Genomic DNA, 21,273 nt, shown 5'->3' with positions numbered 1-21,273 from the left:
CGAGTATTTCCATTTCCTCCCACAGTCGAAAGATGTACTGGACAGGTTAATTAATCCCACAGGTTAATTGCCCGATGATTAGGTTAGAATTACTCAAGGTTGTGGGTTTGCTGGGCAGTGTGGCCCAAAGGTCCGAGAGCGCTTATTCTGTAGTATCACTAAATAAATAATAAATTATATATTTATTTTCAAAGGACATATATGTCACAAATATACAACTTCAGATTCATATTCTTGCAGGGATTCACAGTAGAATTGAGAAATAGGATAGAATCAATGAAAAACTACACACAAAAACGGAATGTGAAAAAACAAACTGTGTGTAAATAAATAAATAGATAGATAGATAGATAGATAGATAGATAGATAGATAGATAGATAGATAGATAGATAGATAATACTGAGAATGTGAGCAGCAGAGTCCAGAGAGAAGGGCAGCCTGGTGGTGTGGGACCTAAGGTTCCTGAACCTCCTTCACTAACGGGATAAAAAATCAAAATGAAATGAGCAATTTTGAATTTTGTCATATAACTCATGAGGACTAATATAGGGTTACAAAGGTTTGTACTTACTTAATGCCCTTATTTTTTGGATTTGGTTCTTACTTCTGTGAGGTTGGTCACGGCTAAAATTAACTCCTGTCTAAGCAAAGACCTGGGCTCACTGCAATTTGTCTACCACCAGAACAAGTCTGCAGTGGATGCAATCTCATTGGCTCTCCACTTGGCTCCGCTCTGGACAACAGCAATGCACACTGCAGTTTATTGAATACAATTTACATTCAATACCATCATTCCTTCAGTACGAATCAGCAAGCTCCAAAACCTGGGCTTCTGTACCTACCTCTGCAATTGGATTTTTGACTTCCTCAGCAGAAAACCAGTCAGTCCAGATCAGTAATAACATCTTCTCTGCACTGATGATCAACACTTGCTCACCTCTCGGATATGTGCTTAGCACACTACTCTACTTTTCTACTTTTTTACACTTAGACCAAACTCCATCTGTAAATTTGCTTATAACACCACTGCCATTTTATCAGAATATCAGATGGTTATGAGGATGTGTACAGGAACAAGATGGATTTTGGTAGCAGTCGCAATAACAATCTCATGCTCAGCATTAACAGGACCAGAATTGAATGTGGACTGCAGGAAGGGAAGAACACACACCAGCCCTCATTGAAGTGTTGGTAGTGGGAAGGAGAGCAGCTTCAAGTTCTGGGTGTCAACATCTCAGGATCTATCCTGATGTAATCATGAAGAAGGCACATCAGCAGCTATATTTCATTAGGAGGTAGATATGTCACCAAAGACAAGAACATTTCTGCAGATGTACAGTGGAGAGTGTTTTGCATTTAATGTTTCAGTAATATATTGTTTGATTAAGCATTCCTTCTTGATTAGATAATTCATTACATGGTATATGTAAAAGTATGTGATAATGTATGAAAGTAAAAGTATGTCATGCCACTAAATGTCACGCATATATGTGGGCCTTGGTAAAGTAAAAATGAAGCACATATATTTATAGTTGGCTCTCCCATATTTGATTATATTTTATGTTTTGGAGATACAAAACATAACAGTGGTGACAAGTAAGTTTTAAATCAAACCCAAGATGCCTACCTGCCTGTTGAAGTGCAGTGAGTCAAAAAAAGCTCAACACATTAAATGCTCTTTTTTTTAAAAAAAGGAAGAAAACAGACAATATTCACAGGTTCAAAAACAGAGAACAGGGTGATAATAAGCACCAATAAAAAAGAGGAAATATCTGGCTCCATCAGAAAGATAGATGCATTAATTTACTCAATGGATAAGTAACTGATGTATACAGTACTGAGCAAATTTGAAGCAAATGAGATGGTCAATGAGAACTGAGTGCCAGTTTTACTAAGTATAATAGATGGGAAAGCATATTGTTTGCTTAGAAGTCTAATCACTCCAACTAACCAGCCAAAATGAGCTTTGCTGAATGCAGGAATGTTCAGAACCAAAACGATTGTTAATTGTGGAATGTTTTAAGTTCCATAAGTTGAATTAAGAAATGGGAGTCCATTTCAGTGTTTGTAGCTGAATTGAAGGGATTGCTGAGCATTGTTGGTTTAGTGATGGGTTTAATGATGCACTGGTAGGTCATTTAGTTTGTGGATTCACCTGAGAAAGCATTCAAAAATGCCTTCTAATTGAAACACAATTAACATTTAAAAGAGCAGTTGAAATAGCTTTATCAATGGAAACTGCAACCAGAGATGCAATTGAGTTACAGTCAGGAATGAAAGTGAGCATGAACAAGATTGCAACATTTAAATAGAAATGGCCTGGGCAGTCAAATTGTGATACTGTTGTGGCAAGGGCTCATACACATCAGACAAATGCAAGTTTAAAGGTGAAACTTTCTTAAAGGTGAAATGGGTTCTTTTGGTGTTTTTTTTTGGCTGCCTGTTAGGAGATGAATCTCGGGGTTGTATAATGTATACTGTGATAATAAATGTACTTTGAACTGTGAACTTTGAATTATTTAAACAAAAATAATTTTAAATCAAACAATATATTCACAATAATACTCAAATATTACTGAAATATTAAATACACATTCCTCCCTCATAGCCATAAACTCCAATTCAACACAGAATGATCTTAATATAAGTGTGTGTATATTTACTGTATAATACAACTAATATATAGACATCCACAGCACAGTCAATTTTAAATTGTCCCTTCAGGCCTAAAGATTTAATCACAGTGGAGGATTTCTTACACTTGTGGGATAATGTCTTTCCTGACCAGAGAGATCACTCTGCTTGGCAGGTGAAACTTGCAGCTGTGAAAACAATCTCAGTTTCTGGGGTCTCCTCTATGGTGATTGAAGGAGTTGACTCAGGGACGGCTGGAAGTGGTTCTGACAGCTCTGGGAACCTTTCCTCTGAATATGTTGGCATTCTCAATAGTGCATGGCAAGTAGCTTGATCTGCTGATCTATTCCAGGCCACCAGACAAAGCTTTGTGCTTTTATTCTGACCCTGCCTAGATGACCAGCATGTAGCCCCTCCAACACTTTAGCACTTAGCTTGTGTGGTACAACAACTCTCAATTCAGCCATAAACAATAAACAACCAGCCATTTTGAGATACCATGTAGACCTGAGACACTGTGGTCTTTTCTTCAATCTTCTTGGATTTTCTCTGTCGTAATAGAGTTTTGACTTGAAATAGGGAGAGTACATCAAAAGGGGTGTGCTCTTTTGTAAATTGTACAGGTATTTCCCATTCTGCAGTAATGAGTTCAAGAAACACAGTAGACAGGCTTGGCTGGAACCTGTTATAGTAAATGACAAATCCTAAATGGACTGTAACTGTGACATGTCCTTTAGCCTCCAGAATCCACTGCTTGAATTTTCTCGACACACCTTGTGTATGTTGGTGTTGACCACAGTAAGTGATGCTTGGTTTAAAGAATTTACACATGTTGCATTTTGCTCTGAGCCCATGATCTTCTAATCTTTTTAGTACTGTCTTAGATTTTGGAAGTGTTCCTCGTCATCCAAGATAACCCAAAAGAACCCATATCTAAAATAAAAAGAATGCTGTACACCCAGTGTGCAGAGAGGGAAAAAACAAGTCCTGCAAAACAACAATCACAACCAAATAAAGTTCTGAACTGAAGTCCACAGAGAGAGTCCGGGACTCATAATTCAGCACAGAGCTGAGTAAATGAGTGGAATTGGCCCTTCCCTCACCTCAGGTGCTGAAACCCTGACCTTTTCAATCCAACCCAGCATCCAAGTCAATGTCCAAACATTGGATTTGATGCACTCTGGTGCCTGGACATCACCACCTTGATCCAGTCTATGCCTCACCTTTCCAATTCAACCTGGTGCTTGAACTTCATCCAAACATCAGGTTCAGTTACCTAGATACACTCTGGTGCCCAGACCCCGTCGCCTCATTTCAGTCTGTGCCTCATCTTTCCAATTCAACCTGGCACTTAAATCTTCATCCAAATATGGGGTTCAGTTGCCTCAGTATGCTGTGGTGCCCAATCCCCGTCGCCTCGATTCAGCCTGTGCATGACCTTTCCATTTCAGCCTGTTGCTTAAACTTCATCCAAACATCAGGTTCAGTTGCCTTGATACACTCTGGTACCTGGCCTTCGCTGCCTCAATTCAGCCTGTACTCTCCCTTTCTGATTTGATCTGGCACTTAAGCTTTGTCCAAACATCAGGTTCGGTCACCTCAATATGCTCTGGTACCCGGACCCCATCGCATCACTTCAGCCTGTACTTTCTGATTTGACACAGTGCTTAAATCAATCAAATGTTGGGTTTTCCTCACTATTGATGATGGCCTGCTACCCCACCTCCTCTCAGTACCACCGAATTGCCTCCAAGTCCACAATGAAGTTACAAGTTACTACTTGTGATGATAGTTTACCAGAAAAAGTGTGATTAACAAAGTTGTTTTCCTTGTTACATCAGTCACCACCCAGAAGTCACTGAGATACACTAACAGCGTCTTAAACTACTCTCTGGGTCGAATGCAAACACTGCTCAATTCTTCTTTAGCACTATTGATTTATTTATTATTATACCTTATTGTAATGTTTTATATCTCATCTGTACTGCTGACCAAAACAAGAATAAACCCAGTTCTGTGTCTGAAGTGGGATGGTTGAGAATTTAAGTTCCAAGGTGTAATAAGGCTACAACCACACTAGACCCGATAATTTTGAAAATGCTGGTTTCGCATAAAAACAATAGGCGTCCACACCATGGGTTTTTAAAAATATCTCCATCCACATTGAAAGGGAGATTTTGGTGAATCTCCTCCTACTGCGCATGCGCAGGACACATCCACTAAAACAAGCAATGTGTTTGATGTTGTATCTCGCTGTGAAAGTGCATGTTTGTGCAGTTACAGACTAGAAAAACTTAAACAATGGGCAGCTATTGGCTGTTATGCGGGAGGACTTAAAAGTAAAAGAAAAACAAATACTGGAGCGTATGGAGGCAACCAACAAGGAGTTCTCGGACAGTATGACCCGGCTGACAACGAACATTAAAAAACTGACGAACTCGGTTGCATTAATAAAGCACCTTGTTAAATATGTAAAACATGTCTGCGTCAGTGTTATAACAACACACACAAAATGCTGGTGGAACACAGCAGGCCAGGCAGCATCTCTAAGGAGAGGCACTGTCGACATTTCGGGCCGCCACCCTTCGTCAGGACAGATCAGTATTATCTTGTATTTCCATACAATATTATATTAGGCTGTTACACATCTATTGTCAGAGAAGTACTTGCATAAATAAGTAAACCACGTTCATAAGAAGAAGGACAGAAAACAGGGCCAAGTGAATATACTTAATTATTCAGTAAGTTATGGATCAAAGTATTTGGTGAGTACATTTCTAATTCTTCTGGCTTCAGTCTCGTTGCCATCTGTTCTGAAATTGTTAGATAGTGTGGGGGGTTGCATTCAGGAAAACAATGAAATGCCTTGCTGCCATCTGACAGCGTTACACACCTTGGACAGCGTTTCTGAAAAGCTCCAGTTTCAGGGGACGAAAATGCCACTTTAGTGTGAACAAAGGGTAAAAATGAAGAGAAAAAGCTTTGGTTACAGATTTATCCAGTGTAGTGTGGACGTAGCCTAATAATGTTGCTGGTACAGCCACTTTACACCATGGATATCAAAGGCTGTACTTCCTCAAATGGCTAAGGAATCTCAACCTGCTCCCAATGACTTGTAACAGTTTATTCAGATGTACCCTAGAAAGTATTTTATCTGCATGCACCTCAGTTTGGTATGGCAACTGTTTTTCCTAAACCTGCAAGAAATTAGACAGCTGTGAATGTAGTCCAGTCAATTTGCAAATCTATCTCCTCTCCAATAACTTTAGTCTACACTTCCCACTGACTCAGGAGTGTAACCAACATTATGAAGGACCATCCGGTTTTTGAACATGTACCAGCAGTGACAGGACCTGCTGTTAATACGAATCTTGAACTGTCTCTAAGCCTACTTTCCATGGCCCTGCATTGCTCTTTATATATCTACCTGCAATGCACTTTTTCTAACACTGTCTGTTTTTTTTTGTACAAGTGTAATGCCCTCATTAAGATTTTTACTGCTATGCTGCAGGGATTTCATTTTGGCAATTCTGTAAGAACAGTCTCCTCTGCTTCCAGCTTATTTGGGTTTGAGCTGAGACAAGGGGCTTGTTGTTCAACTTACGATTGTGGTGTCAAGCCAATCAGAATGGTGGAATTGGGAGAAGGTTCTCGAGAATGCTGGGGGTCAAGGTCATTATTGATGGGGCCTGGGAGAAGACAGGAGGGAAGATGGCTAAGGATGACATCCCTGTTGCTCATGTTACTTTGTGCAGATGAATGGCTTTGAGGAGGAAGGAGGAATAGTCCCGTGGGAGAGCCCAATTTTTCAAGATGGATTTCGAGCGACATTTGGAAGGTGGTGTGCATTTTCACACAGACTGAGCATGTGAGTTACTGACAAGTTCAATATTGGAGCTCCATCGTCCACACGTTTAAGTATAATGAGCCCTCTTTGTTTTTTTCTTTCTCTTCTTTAATAATTGCTTGCTTAAGTTAACATTCTTAAATATACTGTCCTATAATTGAATGCAGTGTATAGTTTATTTCCTGCCGACAGGCGATTGCCGGGGCAATTGGCACACACCAGATATCCCAACCTCATGAGTTTGGTGGGACAATAGTCATGTACACCCTAGACATTCAGAGCCTGAGAAAGGTGGGTTTCTCTCTGCGGAATCCTGTGGCTGTTAATGAGGGTCTAACGAGCTGCATTTCCAGAGACGCCCAGTAAAAGAGGTTTCACTACCTTGATGTTCTTGTGTCTGGATGGCAGGCAGACAAATATTAAACCAAATACCAATTAGTATGGATTGAATCAGCTCATGTTTCCATGAATCAAAAACATTCTTTTAATAGCCCCTAAAATACAAAGAACAAAAGAGAAAGAAATTTAAAAACTACTATTAAGGGATGATGAGACAAATTTCATTGTGTTTTGCGGCCAATTAAAAGCCACTTAGAAATTTGTTCTCAGTATGCAGGGCTAAACATGCAGTAGGTTGTGTTTTGCAGAAAGCTCAGAAACCCTGTGCTCTTTGAGACCAGTTTTAACATACAATGCAGCTTCCTTGGCTCAATACCGTGGCAACCCACAGCAAAGGCAAAATTTGTTAAACTGGACAATGTTGCTCACATACCTCATTCCTTATTTATATATTAATCCCATTTACCGTCACTGTCCTTCAGCTTCTGGGACAGCTAATACTCTACCAATGTCAGGCTCCCGAGCTGGTGTGGATAACTTCAATCACCACTACTTTGAACTGATTTTACAACTTACTGACAGACACACTTAAGCTTTATAGCTTAAGTTCCTAATCATTTTTTTATTGCACAGCTTGTCTTCAGTTGCACATTGGTTGTTTGTCAGTCTTTCTCTGTTGATGAATGGCTTTTCCTTTACCCCTGTGATTGTCTGCAAGAAAATGAATTTGAAGGTGACATATAAGTACATTATTAATAAAAATTGAATTTGAACATTGAACTCCTTACTGACTTAGAATTTGTTACATTTGACTATTGCTAAAACATTTAGTGCAAATGACCTGCCATTGATCAATGATGCTCCCTGCCCTCAACCCCTCTCCTGTGCGAGCTCCCCAAAAGATTCCACTCCTTAATATTATTTATTTTTCTCCACTGCAGTATATGCAATCTTCAGGCCTCAAACAGCATAAGGAACACATAATCCCAAAAATTCACAAGCATTTGGGAGAAGGAATTCTAAATAACTATATCAGATCAATTGTGAGAATGCGGCACGTGTGCACCTGGCTCATCAGCTGCGTATGAGTCGATTGGCCCTCCTACATGTGGAAAACATTCGCTTTAGAGTGAGTTCATTGGCCCTCCTACATTCAGAAAGCTTTCTCTTTAGGGTGAGTCGATTGGCCCTCCTACTTGCAGAAAATATTCTCTTTAGGGTGAGTCTATTGGCCCTCCGACATGTGGAAAACATTCTCTTTAGATGGAGTCAATTGATCCACGTACATATGGAGAGCATTCTCTTTAGAGTGAGTCGATTGGCCCTGCTACATGTGGAGAATATTCTATTTAGATTGAGTCAATTGGTCCTCCTACCTATGAAAAACATTCTCTTTAGAGTGAATCAATTGACCCTCAAACATGCGGAGAACAAGCTCTTTAGGGTGAGTCGATTGGCCGTCCTACATGTGGAAATCATTCTCTTTAGATTGCATCAATTGGCCTTCCTACATTCAGAAAACATTCTCTTTACAGTGAGTCGATTGGCCCTCCTACATGTGGAAGACATTCTCTTTAGAGTGAGTCGATTGGCCCTCCTACATGTGGAGAATATGCTCTTTAGGGTGAGTCAATTGGCCCTCCAACATGTAGAAAACAATCTCTTTAGAGTGAGTCAATTGGCCCACCTAAATTTGGAAAACATTCTCTTTAGAGTGAGTTGATTGGCCCTCCTTCTTGCAGAAAACATTCTCTTTAGGGTGAGTCTATTAGCCCTCTGACATGTGGAAAACATTCTCTTTCGAGTGAGTCAATTGGCCCACCTACATGTGGAAAACATTCTCGTTAGAGTGAGTCAATTGGCCCACCTACATGCAGAAACCATTCTCCTTAGGGAGAGTCGATTGGACCTCCTACATGTGGAAAACATTTCTCATCACAGTGAATCGTTTGGCCCTCCTACATGCAGAAAACATTCTCATTAGGGTGAGTCAATTGGCTCTCCTACATGTGGAGAGTGTTCTCTTTAGAGTGAGTCAATTGGCCCTCCTACATATGGAAAACATACTCTTTAGAGTGAGTCAATTGGTCCTCCTACATGTGGAGAGTGTTCTCTTTAGAGTGAGTCAATTGGCCCTCCTACATGTGGAGAATATTCTCTTTAGATTGAGTAGATTAGCCCTCCTACATGTGAAAAAAATTCTGTTTCCAGTGAATCAATTGACCCTCAAGCATGCGGAGAACATCCTCTTTAGGGTGAGTCGATTGGCCCTCCTACATGTGGAGAATGTTTTCGTTAGAGTGAGTCGATTGGCCCTGCTACATGTAGAAAACAATCTCTTTAGACTCAGTCAATTGGCCCTCCAACATGTTGAAAACATTCTCTTTAGATTGAGTCGATTGGTCCACGTACATATGGAGAGGATTATCTTTACAGTGAGTCGATTGGCCCTCCCTCATGCGGAGAACATGTTCGTAAGTGTGAATCATTTGGCTCTCCTACATGTGGAGAATATTTACTTTAGAGTGAGTCGATCGGCCCTCCTACATGTGGAAAACTTTCTCTTTAGAGTGAGTCAATTGGCGCTCCTACATGCAGAGTACTTGCACTTTAGGGTGAGTCTATTGGCCCTCCTACATGTGAAAAAAAGTCTCTTTACAGTGAATCAAATGAACCTCATGCATGCGGAGAACATGCTCTTTAGGGTGAGTCGACTGGCCCTCCGACATGTGGAAAACATTCTCATCACAGTGAGTCGATTGGCCCTCCTACACGCAGAAAACATTCTCATTAGGGTGAGTTGATTGGCCCGCCTACATGTGGAAAACAATCTCTTTAGACTGAGTCAATTGGCCCTCTGACATGTGTAAAACATTCTCATTAGATTGATTCGATTGGTCCATGTACATATGGAGAGCATTATTTTTAGGGTGAATCGATTGGCTCTCCTACATGTGGATATCATTCTCTTTAGATTGAGTCGATTGGCCCTCCTTCATCTGGAAAACAGTCTCTTTCAATGGAGTTGATTGGCCCTCCAACATGCGGAAAACCGTCCCTTTCTATTGAGTCGATTGGCCCTCATACATGTGGAAATCATTCTCTTTAGATTGCGTCCATTGGCTTTCCTACATTCAGAATACATTCTCTTTACAGTGAGTCGATTGGCCCTCCTAGATGTGGATAACTTGCTCTTTAGGGTGAGTCTATTGGCCCTCCTACTTGCACAAAACATTCTTTTCAGGGGGAGTCTAGTAGCCCTCCAACTTGTGGAACACATTCTCATTAGAGTAGTCAATTGGCCCACCTACATGCAGAAACCATTCTCCTTACAGTGAGTCGATTGGCCCTCCTACATGTGGAAAATATTCTCATCACAGTGAGTCGATTGGCCCTCCTGCATACAGAAAACATCCTCATTAGGATGAGCCGATTGGCCCTCCGACATGTGGAAATCATTCTCTTTAGATTGAGTCGATTGGCCCTCCTACATATGGAAAACAGTCTCTTTGAATTGAGTTGATTGGCCCTCCAACATGTGGAAAACCGTTTCTTTCTATTGAGTCGATTGGCACTCATACATGTGGAAATCATTCTCGTCAGATTGCGTCCATTGGCTTTCCTACATTCAGAATACATTCTCTTTACAGTGAGTCGATTGGCCCTCCTACATGTGGAGAACATGCTCTTTAGGGTGAGGCAATTGGCCTTCCTACAAGTAGAAAATATTTCTCTTTAGGTGAGTCGATTGGCCCTCCTGCTTGTTGAAAACATTCTCTTTAAGGTGAGTCTATTGGCCCTCCGACATGTGGAAAACATTCTCTTTCGAGTGAGTCAATTGGCCCACCTACATGTGGAATACATTCTCATTAGAGTGAGTCGATTGGCCCTCCTACTTGCAGAAAACTTTCTCTTTAGGGTGAGTCTAATGGCCCTCCGACATGTGGAAACCATTCTCATTAGAGTGAGTCGATTGGCCCTCCTAAATGTGAAAAACATAATCTTTAGTGTGAATCAATTGAACTGCAAATATGCGGACAACATGCTCTTTACAGTGAGTCGATTGGCCCACCTACATCTGGAAAGCATTCTATGAGAGTGAGTCGATTGGCCCTCCGACTTGCAAAACCATTCTCTTTACTGTGAGTCTATTGGCCCTCCGACATAGGGAAAACATTCTATTTAGAGTGAGTCGATTGGCCCACCTACATGTGGAAAACATTCTATTTAGAGTGAGTCGATTGGCCCTCCTACTTGCAGAAAACATTCTCTTTAGGGTGAGGCAATTGGGCTTCCTACAAGTAGATAATATTTCTCTTTAGGGTGTGTAGATTGGCACTCCAATGTGCAGAAAACATTCTCGTTAGGGTGAGTCTATTGGCCCTCCGACATGAGGAAAACAGTCTCTTTCCATTGAGTCGATTGGCCCTCATACATGTGGAGAACTTGCTCTATAGGGTGAGCCTATTGGCCCTCCTACTTGCACAAAACATTCTTTTTAGGGGGAGTCTAGTAGCCCTCCGACTTGTGGAAAACATTTCCATTAGAGTGAGTCGATTGGCCCACCTACATGTGGAATACATTCTCATCACAGTGAGTCGATTGGCCCTCCTACATACAGAAAACATCCTCATTAGGATGAGTCGATTGGCCCTCCTACATGTGGGAATCATTCTCTTTAGATTGCGTCAATTGGCCTTACTACATACGGAAAACATTCTCTTTACAATGAGTCGATTGGCCTTCCTACCTGCAGAAAACATTCTCTTTAGGGTGAGTCGATTGGCCCTCCGACTTGCAGAAAACATTCTCTTTTGGGTGAGTCTATTGGCCCTCCTACATGTGGAAAACATTCTCTTTAGATTGCGTAAATTGGCCTTCCTACTTGCAGAAAACATTTTCTTTAGGGTGAGTCTATTGGCCCTCCGACATGTGGAAATCATTCTCTTTAGAGAGACTCAATTTGCCCAACTACATGTAGAAAACATTCTCATTAGAGTGAGTCGATTGGTACTCCTACATACAGAAAACAACCTCATTAGGATGAGTCGATTGGCCCTCCTACATGTGGGAATCATTCTCTTTAGATTGCGTCAATTGGCCTTACTACATACGGAAAACATTCTCTTTACAATGAGTCGATTGGCCTTCCTACCTGCAGAAAACATTCTCTTTAGGGTGAGTCGATTGGCCCTCCGACTTGCAGAAAACATTCTCTTTTGGGTGAGTCTATTGGCCCTCCTACATGTGGAAAACAGTCTCTTTCCATTGAGTCGATTGGCCCTCCGACATGTGGAAATCATTCTCTTTAGATTGCGTAAATTGGCCTTCCTACTTGCAGAAAACATTCTCTTTAGGGTGAGTCTATTGGCCCTCCGACATGTGGAAACCATTCTCTTTAGAGTGAGTCTATTGGCCCTCCGCCATGTGGAAACCAATCTCTTTAGAGAGACTCAATTTGCCCAACTACATGTAGAAAACATTCTCATTAGAGTGAGTCGATTGGTACTCCTAAATGTGAAAAACATTATCTTTAGAGTGAATCAATTGACCCTCAAACATGCAGAGAACATTCTCTTTATGGTGAGTCACTTGGCCCTCCTACATGTGGTGAATGCTTTCGATGAGTGAGTCGATTGGCCCTCCTACATGTGGAAATCATTCTCTTTAGATTGCGTCCATTGGCTTTCCTACATTCAGAATACATTCTCTTTACACTCAGTCGATTGGCCCTCCTACATGTGGAGAACCTGCTCTTTAGGGTGAGGCAACTGGCCTTCCTACAAGTAGAAAATATTTCTCTTTAGGGTGTGTAGATTGGCACTCCTACATGCAGAAAACATTCTCGTTAGGGTGAGTCTAATGGCCCTCCGACATGTGGAAACCATTCTCATTAGAGTGAGTCGATTGGCCCTCCTAAATGTGAAAAACATAATCTTTAGTGTGAATCAATTGAACTGCAAATATGCGGACAACATGCTCTTTACAGTGAGTCGATTGGCCCACCTACATCTGGAAAGCATTCTATGAGAGTGAGTCGATTGGCCCTCCGACTTGCAAAACCATTCTCTTTACTGTGAGTCTATTGGCCCTCCGACATAGGGAAAACATTCTATTTAGAGTGAGTCGATTGGCCCACCTACATGTGGAAAACATTCTATTTAGAGTGAGTCGATTGGCCCTCCTACTTGCAGAAAACATTCTCTTTAGGGTGAGGCAATTGGGCTTCCTACAAGTAGATAATATTTCTCTTTAGGGTGTGTAGATTGGCACTCCAATGTGCAGAAAACATTCTCGTTAGGGTGAGTCTATTGGCCCTCCGACATGAGGAAAACAGTCTCTTTCCATTGAGTCGATTGGCCCTCATACATGTGGAGAACTTGCTCTATAGGGTGAGCCTATTGGCCCTCCTACTTGCACAAAACATTCTTTTTAGGGGGAGTCTAGTAGCCCTCCGACTTGTGGAAAACATTTCCATTAGAGTGAGTCGATTGGCCCACCTACATGTGGAATACATTCTCATCACAGTGAGTCGATTGGCCCTCCTACATACAGAAAACATCCTCATTAGGATGAGTCGATTGGCCCTCCTACATGTGGGAATCATTCTCTTTAGATTGTGTCAATTGGCCTTACTACATACGGAAAACATTCTCTTTAGGGTGAGTCGATTGGCCCTCCAACTTGCAGAAAACATTCTCTTTTGGGTGAGTCTATTGGCCCTCCTACATGTGGAAAACAGTCTCTTTCCATTGAGTCGATTGGCCCTCCGACATGTGGAAATCATTCTCTTTAGATTGCGTAAATTGGCCTTCCTACTTGCAGAAAACATTTTCTTTAGGGTGAGTCTATTGGCCCTCCGACATGTGGAAACCATTCTCTTTAGAGAGACTCAATTTGCCCAACTACATGTAGAAAACATTCTCATTAGAGTGAGTCGATTGGTACTCCTAAATGTGAAAAACATTATCTTTAGAGTGAATCAATTGACCCTCAAACATGCAGAGAACATTCTCTTTATGGTGAGTCACTTGGCCCTCCTACATGTGGTGAATGCTTTCGATGAGTGAGTCGATTGGCCCTCCTACATGTGGAAATCATTCTCTTTAGATTGCGTCCATTGGCTTTCCTACATTCAGAATACATTCTCTTTACACTCAGTCGATTGGCCCTCCTACATGTGGAGAACCTGCTCTTTAGGGTGAGGCAACTGGCCTTCCTACAAGTAGAAAATATTTCTCTTTAGGGTGTGTAGATTGGCACTCCTACATGCAGAAAACATTCTCGTTAGGGTGAGTCTAATGGCCCTCCGACATGTGGAAACCATTCTCATTAGAGTGAGTCGATTGGCCCTCCTAAATGTGAAAAACTTAATCTTTAGTGTGAATCAATTGAACTGCAAATATGCGGACAACATGCTCTTTACGGTGAGTCGATTGGCCCTCCCTCAAGCGGAGAACATGCTCGTAATTGTCAGTCATTTGGCTCTCCTACATGTGGAGAATATTCTCTTTAGAGTGTGTCGATTGGCCCTCCTACATTTGGAAAACTTTCTCTTTAGTGTGAGTCGATTGGCCCTCCTACATGAGGAAAACATTCTCTTTAGAGTGAGTTGATTTGTCCTCCTACATGCAGAGAGCTTTCTCTTTAGAGTGAGTCTATTGGCCCTCCGACTTGTGGAAAACATTTTCTTTAGAGTGAGTCAATTGGCCCACCTACATCTGGAAAGTATTCTATGAGAGTGAGTCGATTGGCCCTCCGACTTGCAAAAAACATTCTCTTTACTGTGAGTCTATTGGCCCTCCGACATAGGGAAAACATTCTCTTTAGACTGAGTCAATTGGCCCACCTACATGTGGAAAACATTCTATTTAGACTGAGTCGATTGGCCCTCCTACTTGCAGAAAACATTCTCTTTAGGGTGAGGCAATTGGGCTTCCTACAAGTAGATAATATTTCTCTTTAGGGTGTGTAGATTGGCACTCCAATGTGCAGAAAACATTCTCGTTAGGGTGAGTCTATTGGCCCTCCGACATGAGGAAAACAGTCTCTTTCCATTGAGTCGATTGGCCCTCATACATGTGGAGAACTTGCTCTATAGGGTGAGCCTATTGGCCCTCCTACTTGCACAAAACATTCTTTTTAGGGGGAGTCTAGTAGCCCTCCGACTTGTGGAAAACATTTCCATTAGAGTGAGTCGATTGGCCCACCTACATGTGGAATACATTCTCATCACAGTGAGTCGATTGGCCCTCCTACATACAGAAAACATCCTCATTAGGATGAGTCGATTGGCCCTCCTACATGTGGGAATCATTCTCTTTAGATTGCGTCAATTGGCCTTACTACATACGGAAAACATTCTCTTTACAATGAGTCGATTGGCCTTCCTACCTGCAGAAAACATTCTCTTTAGGGTGAGTCGATTGGCCCTCCGACTTGCAGAAAACATTCTCTTTTGGGTGAGTCTATTGGCCCTCCTACATGTGGAAAACAGTCTCTTTCCTTTGAGTCGATTGGCCCTCCGACATGTGGAAATCATTCTCTTTAGATTGCGTAAATTGGCCTTCCTACTTGCAGAAAACATTTTCTTTAGGGTGAGTCTATTGGCCCTCCGACATGTGGAAACCATTCTCTTTAGAGAGACTCAATTTGCCCAACTACATGTAGAAAACATTCTCATTAGAGTGAGTCGATTGGTACTCCTAAATGTGAAAAACATTATCTTTAGAGTGAATCAATTGACCCTCAAACATGCAGAGAACATTCTCTTTATGGTGAGTCACTTGGCCCTCCTACATGTGGTGAATGCTTTCGATGAGTGAGTCGATTGGCCCTCCTACATGTGGAAATCATTCTCTTTAGATTGCGTCCATTGGCTTTCCTACATTCAGAATACATTCTCTTTACACTCAGTCGATTGGCCCTCCTACATGTGGAGAACCTGCTCTTTAGGGTGAGGCAACTGGCCTTCCTACAAGTAGAAAATATTTCTCTTTAGGGTGTGTAGATTGGCACTCCTACATGCAGAAAACATTCTCGTTAGGGTGAGTCTAATGGCCCTCCGACATGTGGAAACCATTCTCATTAGAGTGAGTCGATTGGCCCTCCTAAATGTGAAAAACTTAATCTTTAGTGTGAATCAATTGAACTGCAAATATGCGGACAACATGCTCTTTACGGTGAGTCGATTGGCCCTCCCTCAAGCGGAGAACATGCTCGTAATTGTCAGTCATTTGGCTCTCCTACATGTGGAGAATATTCTCTTTAGAGTGTGTCGATTGGCCCTCCTACATTTGGAAAACTTTCTCTTTAGTGTGAGTCGATTGGCCCTCCTACATGAGGAAAACATTCTCTTTAGAGTGAGTTGATTTGTCCTCCTACATGCAGAGAGCTTTCTCTTTAGAGTGAGTCTATTGGCCCTCCGACTTGTGGAAAACATTTTCTTTAGAGTGAGTCAATTGGCCCACCTACATCTGGAAAGTATTCTATGAGAGTGAGTCGATTGGCCCTCCGACTTGCAAAAAACATTCTCTTTACTGTGAGTCTATTGGCCCTCCGACATAGGGAAAACATTCTCTTTAGACTGAGTCAATTGGCCCACCTACATGTGGAAAACATTCTATTTAGAGTGAGTCGATTGGCCCTCCTACTTGCACAAAACATTCTTTTTAGGGCGAGTCTAGTAGCCCTCCGACTTGTGGAAAACATTTCCATTAGACTGAGTCAATTGGCCCTCCTACATGTGGAAAACATTCTCATCACAGTGAGTCGATTGGCCCTCCTACATACAGAAAACATCCTCATTAGGATGAGTCGATTGGCCCTCCTACATGTGGGAATCATTCTCTTTAGATTGCATTAATTGGCCTTACTACATACGGAAAACGTTCTCTTTACGATGAGTCGATTGGCCTTCCTACCTGCAGAAAACATTCTCTTTAGGGTGAGTCGATTGGCCCTCCGACTTGCAGAAAACATTCTCTTTTGGGTGAGTCTATTGGCCCTCCTACATGTGGAAAACAGTCTCTTTCCATTGAGTCAATTGGCCCTCCTACATGTGGAAATCATTCTCTTTAGATTGCGTAAATTGGCCTTCCTACATACAGAAAACATTCTCTTTACAGTGAGACGAATGGCCCTCCCTCATGCGGAGAACATGCTCGTAAGTGTGAGTAATTCGGCTCTCTGACATGTGGAGAATATTCACTTTAGAGTGAGTCGATTGGCCCTACTACATCTGGAAAACTTTCACTTTACCGTGAGTCGATTGGCCCTCCTACATACAGAAAACATCCTCATTAGGATGAGTCGATTGGCCCTCCTACATGTGGGAATCATTCTCTTTAGATTGCGTCAATTGGCCTTACTACATACAGAAAACATACTCTTTACAATGAGTCGATTGGCCTTCCTACTTGCAGAAAACATTCTCTTTAGGGTGAGTCTATTGGCCCTCGGACATGTGGAAACCATTCTCTTTAGAGTGAGTCTATTGGCCCTCCGCCATGTGGAAACCAATCTCTTTAGAGAGACTCAATTTGCCCACCTACATGTAGAAAACATTCTCATTAGAGTGAGTCGATTGGTACTCCTAAATGTGAAAAACATTATCTTTAGAGTGAATCAATTGACCCTCAAACATGCAGAGAACATTCTCTTTATGGTGAGTCACTTGGCCCTCCTACATGTGGTGAATGCTTTCGTTTGAGTGAGTCGATTGGCCCTCCTACATGTGGAAATCATTCTCTTTAGATTGCGTCCATTGGCTTTCCTACATTCAGAATACATTCTCTTTACACTCAGTCGATTGGCCCTCCTACATGTGGAGAACCTGCTCTTTAGGGTGAGGCAACTGGCCTTCGTACAAGTAGAAAATATTTCTCTTTAGGGTGTGTAGATTGGCACTCCTACATGCAGAAAACATTCTCGTTAGGGTGAGTCTATTGGCCCTCCGACATGTGGAAAACATTCTCTTTAGATTGAGTCAATTGGCCCACATACATGTGGAAAGCTTTCTATTAGAGTGAGTCGATTGGCCCTCCTACTTGCAGAAAACATTCTCTTGAGGGTGAGTCTATTGGCCCTCCTACTTGCAGAAAACATTCTCTTTAGGGTGAGTCTATTGGTTCTCCGACATGAGGAAAACAGTCTCTTTCCATTGAGTCGTTTCACCTTCCTACATGTAGAAATCATTCTCTTTAGATTGCATCACTTGGCCTTCCTGCATACAGAAAACATTCTCATCACAGTGAGTCGATTGGCCCTCCTACATACAGAAAACTTTCTCATTAGGGTGAGTCACTTGGCCCTCCTACATGTGGTGAATGCTTTCGTTAGAGTGAGTCGATTGGAGCTCCTACATGTGGAAAACTTTCTCTTTAGAGTGAGTCGATTGGCCGTCCTACATGTGGAGAACATGTTCTTTAGGGTAAGTCAATTGGCACTCCTACATGTGAAAAACTTTCTGTTTAGAGTCAGACAATTGGCCCTCTTACATGCAGACAACTTGCTCTTAAGTGTGAGACTATTGGCCCTCCTACTTGCACAAAACATTCTCTTTAGGGTGAGTCGATTGGCTCTCCTACATATGGAGAATATGCTCTTCGGGGTGATTCAATTGGCCTTCCTACATTTAGAAAACATTTCTCTTTAGAGTGAGTCAATTGGCCCTCCTACATGCAGAGTACTTGCTCTTTAGGGTGAGTCTATTGGCCCTCCTACATGCACAAATCATTCTCTTTAGAGTGAGTCGATTGGCTCTCCTACATATGGAGAATATGCTCTTCAGGGTGATTCAATTGGCCTTCCTACATGTAGAAAACATTTCTCTTTAGGGTGAGTCTATTGGCCCTCCTACTTGCACAAAACATTCTCATCACAGTGAGTCGATTGGCCCTCATACATGTGGAGAACTTGCTCTTTAGGGTGAGTCTATTGGCCCTCCTACTTGCACAAAACATTCTTTTTAGGGGGAGTCTAGTAGCCCTCCGACTTGTGGAAAACATTTCCATTAGAGTGAGTCAATTGGCCCACCTACATGCAGAAACCATTCTCCTTACAGTGAGTCGATTGGCCCTCCTACATGTGGAAAACATTCTCATCACAGTGAGTCGATTGGCCCTCCTACATACAGAAAACATCCTCATTAGGATGAGTCGATTGGCCCTCCTACATGTGGGAATCATTCTCTTTAGATTGCATTAATTGGCCTTACTACATACGGAAAACATTCTCTTTACAATGAGTCGATTGGCCTTCCTACCTGCAGAAAACATTCTCTTTAGGGTGAGTCGATTGGCCCTCCGACTTGCAGAAAACATTCTCTTTTGGGTGAGTCTATTGGCCCTCCTACATGTGGAAAACAGTCTCTTTCCATTGAGTCGATTGGCCCTCCTACATGTGGAAATCATTCTCTTTAGATTGCGTAAATTGGCCTTCCTACATACAGAAAACATTCTCTTTACAGTGAGACGAATGGCCCTCCCTCATGCGGAGAACATGCTCGTAAGTGTGAGTAATTCGGCTCTCCGACATGTGGAGAATATTCACTTTAGAGTGAGTCGATTGGCCCTACTACATCTGGAAAACTTTCACTTTACCGTGAGTCGATTGGCCCTCCTACATACAGAACAATCCTCATTAGGATGAGTCGATTGGCCCTCCTACATGTGGGAATCATTCTCTTTAGATTGCGTCAATTGGCCTTACTACATACAGAAAACATACTCTTTACAATGAGTCGATTGGCCTTCCTACTTGCAGAAAACATTCTCTTTAGGGTGAGTCTATTGGCCCTCAGACATGTGGAAACCATTCTCTTTAGAGTGAGTCTATTGGCCCTCCGCCATGTGGAAACCAATCTCTTTAGAGAGACTCAATTTGCCCACCTACATGTAGAAAACATTCTCATTAGAGTGAGTCGATTGGTACTCCTAAATGTGAAAAACATTATCTTTAGAGTGAATCAATTGACCCTCAAACATGCAGAGAACATTCTCTTTATGGTGAGTCACTTGGCCCTCCTACATGTGGTGAATGCTTTCATTTGAGTGAGTCGATTGGCCCTCCTACATGTGGAAATCATTCTCTTTAGATTGCGTCCATTGGCTTTCCTACATTCAGAATACATTCTCTTTACACTCAGTCGATTGGCCCTCCTACATGTGGAGAACCTGCTCTTTAGGGTGAGGCAACTGGCCTTCGTACAAGTAGAAAATATTTCTCTTTAGGGTGTGTAGATTGGCACTCCTACATGCAGAAAACATTCTCGTTAGGGTGAGTCTATTGGCCCTCCGACATGTGGAAAACATTCTCTTTAGATTGAGTCAATTGGCCCACATACATGTGGAAAGCTTTCTATTAGAGTGAGTCGATTGGCCCTCCTACTTGCAGAAAACATTCTCTTGAGGGTGAGTCTATTGGCCCTCCTACTTGCAGAAAACATTCTCTTTAGGGTGAGTCTATTGGTTCTCTGACATGAGGAAAACAGTCTCTTTCCATTGAGTCGTTTCACCCTCCTACATATAGAAATCATTCTCTTTAGATTGCATCAATTGGCCTTCCTGCATACAGAAAACATTCTCATCACAGTGAGTCAATTGGCCCACCTACATGTGGAAAACATTCTCGTTAGAGTGAGTCAATTGGCCCACCTACATGCAGAAACCATTCTCCTTAGGGAGAGTCGATTGGACCTCCTACATGTGGAAAACATTTCTCATCACAGTGAATCGTTTGGCCCTCCTACATGCAGAAAACATTCTCATTAGGGTGAGTCAATTGGCTCTCCTACATGTGGAGAGTGTTCTCTTTAGAGTGAGTCAATTGGCCCTCCTACATATGGAAAACATACTCTTTAGAGTGAGTCAATTGGTCCTCCTACATGTGGAGAGTGTTCTCTTTAGAGTGAGTCAATTGGCCCTCCTACATGTGGAGAATATTCTCTTTAGATTGAGTAGATTAGCCCTCCTACATGTGAAAAAAATTCTGTTTCCAGTGAATCAATTGACCCTCAAGCATGCGGAGAACATCCTCTTTAGGGTGAGTCGATTGGCCCTCCTACATGTGGAGAATGTTTTCGTTAGAGTGAGTCGATTGGCCCTGCTACATGTAGAAAACAATCTCTTTAGACTCAGTCAATTGGCCCTCCAACATGTTGAAAACATTCTCTTTAGATTGAGTCGATTGGTCCACGTACATATGGAGAGGATTATCTTTACAGTGAGTCGATTGGCCCTCCCTCATGCGGAGAACATGTTCGTAAGTGTGAATCATTTGGCTCTCCTACATGTGGAGAATATTTACTTTAGAGTGAGTCGATCGGCCCTCCTACATGTGGAAAACTTTCTCTTTAGAGTGAGTCAATTGGCGCTCCTACATGCAGAGTACTTGCACTTTAGGGTGAGTCTATTGGCCCTCCTACATGTGAAAAAAAGTCTCTTTACAGTGA

The sequence above is a fragment of the Hypanus sabinus genome, chromosome 5 (assembly GCF_030144855.1).
Source record: "Hypanus sabinus isolate sHypSab1 chromosome 5, sHypSab1.hap1, whole genome shotgun sequence".
Classification (NCBI taxonomy): domain Eukaryota; kingdom Metazoa; phylum Chordata; class Chondrichthyes; order Myliobatiformes; family Dasyatidae; genus Hypanus; species Hypanus sabinus.
This window is presented reverse-complemented; position numbering follows the sequence as displayed.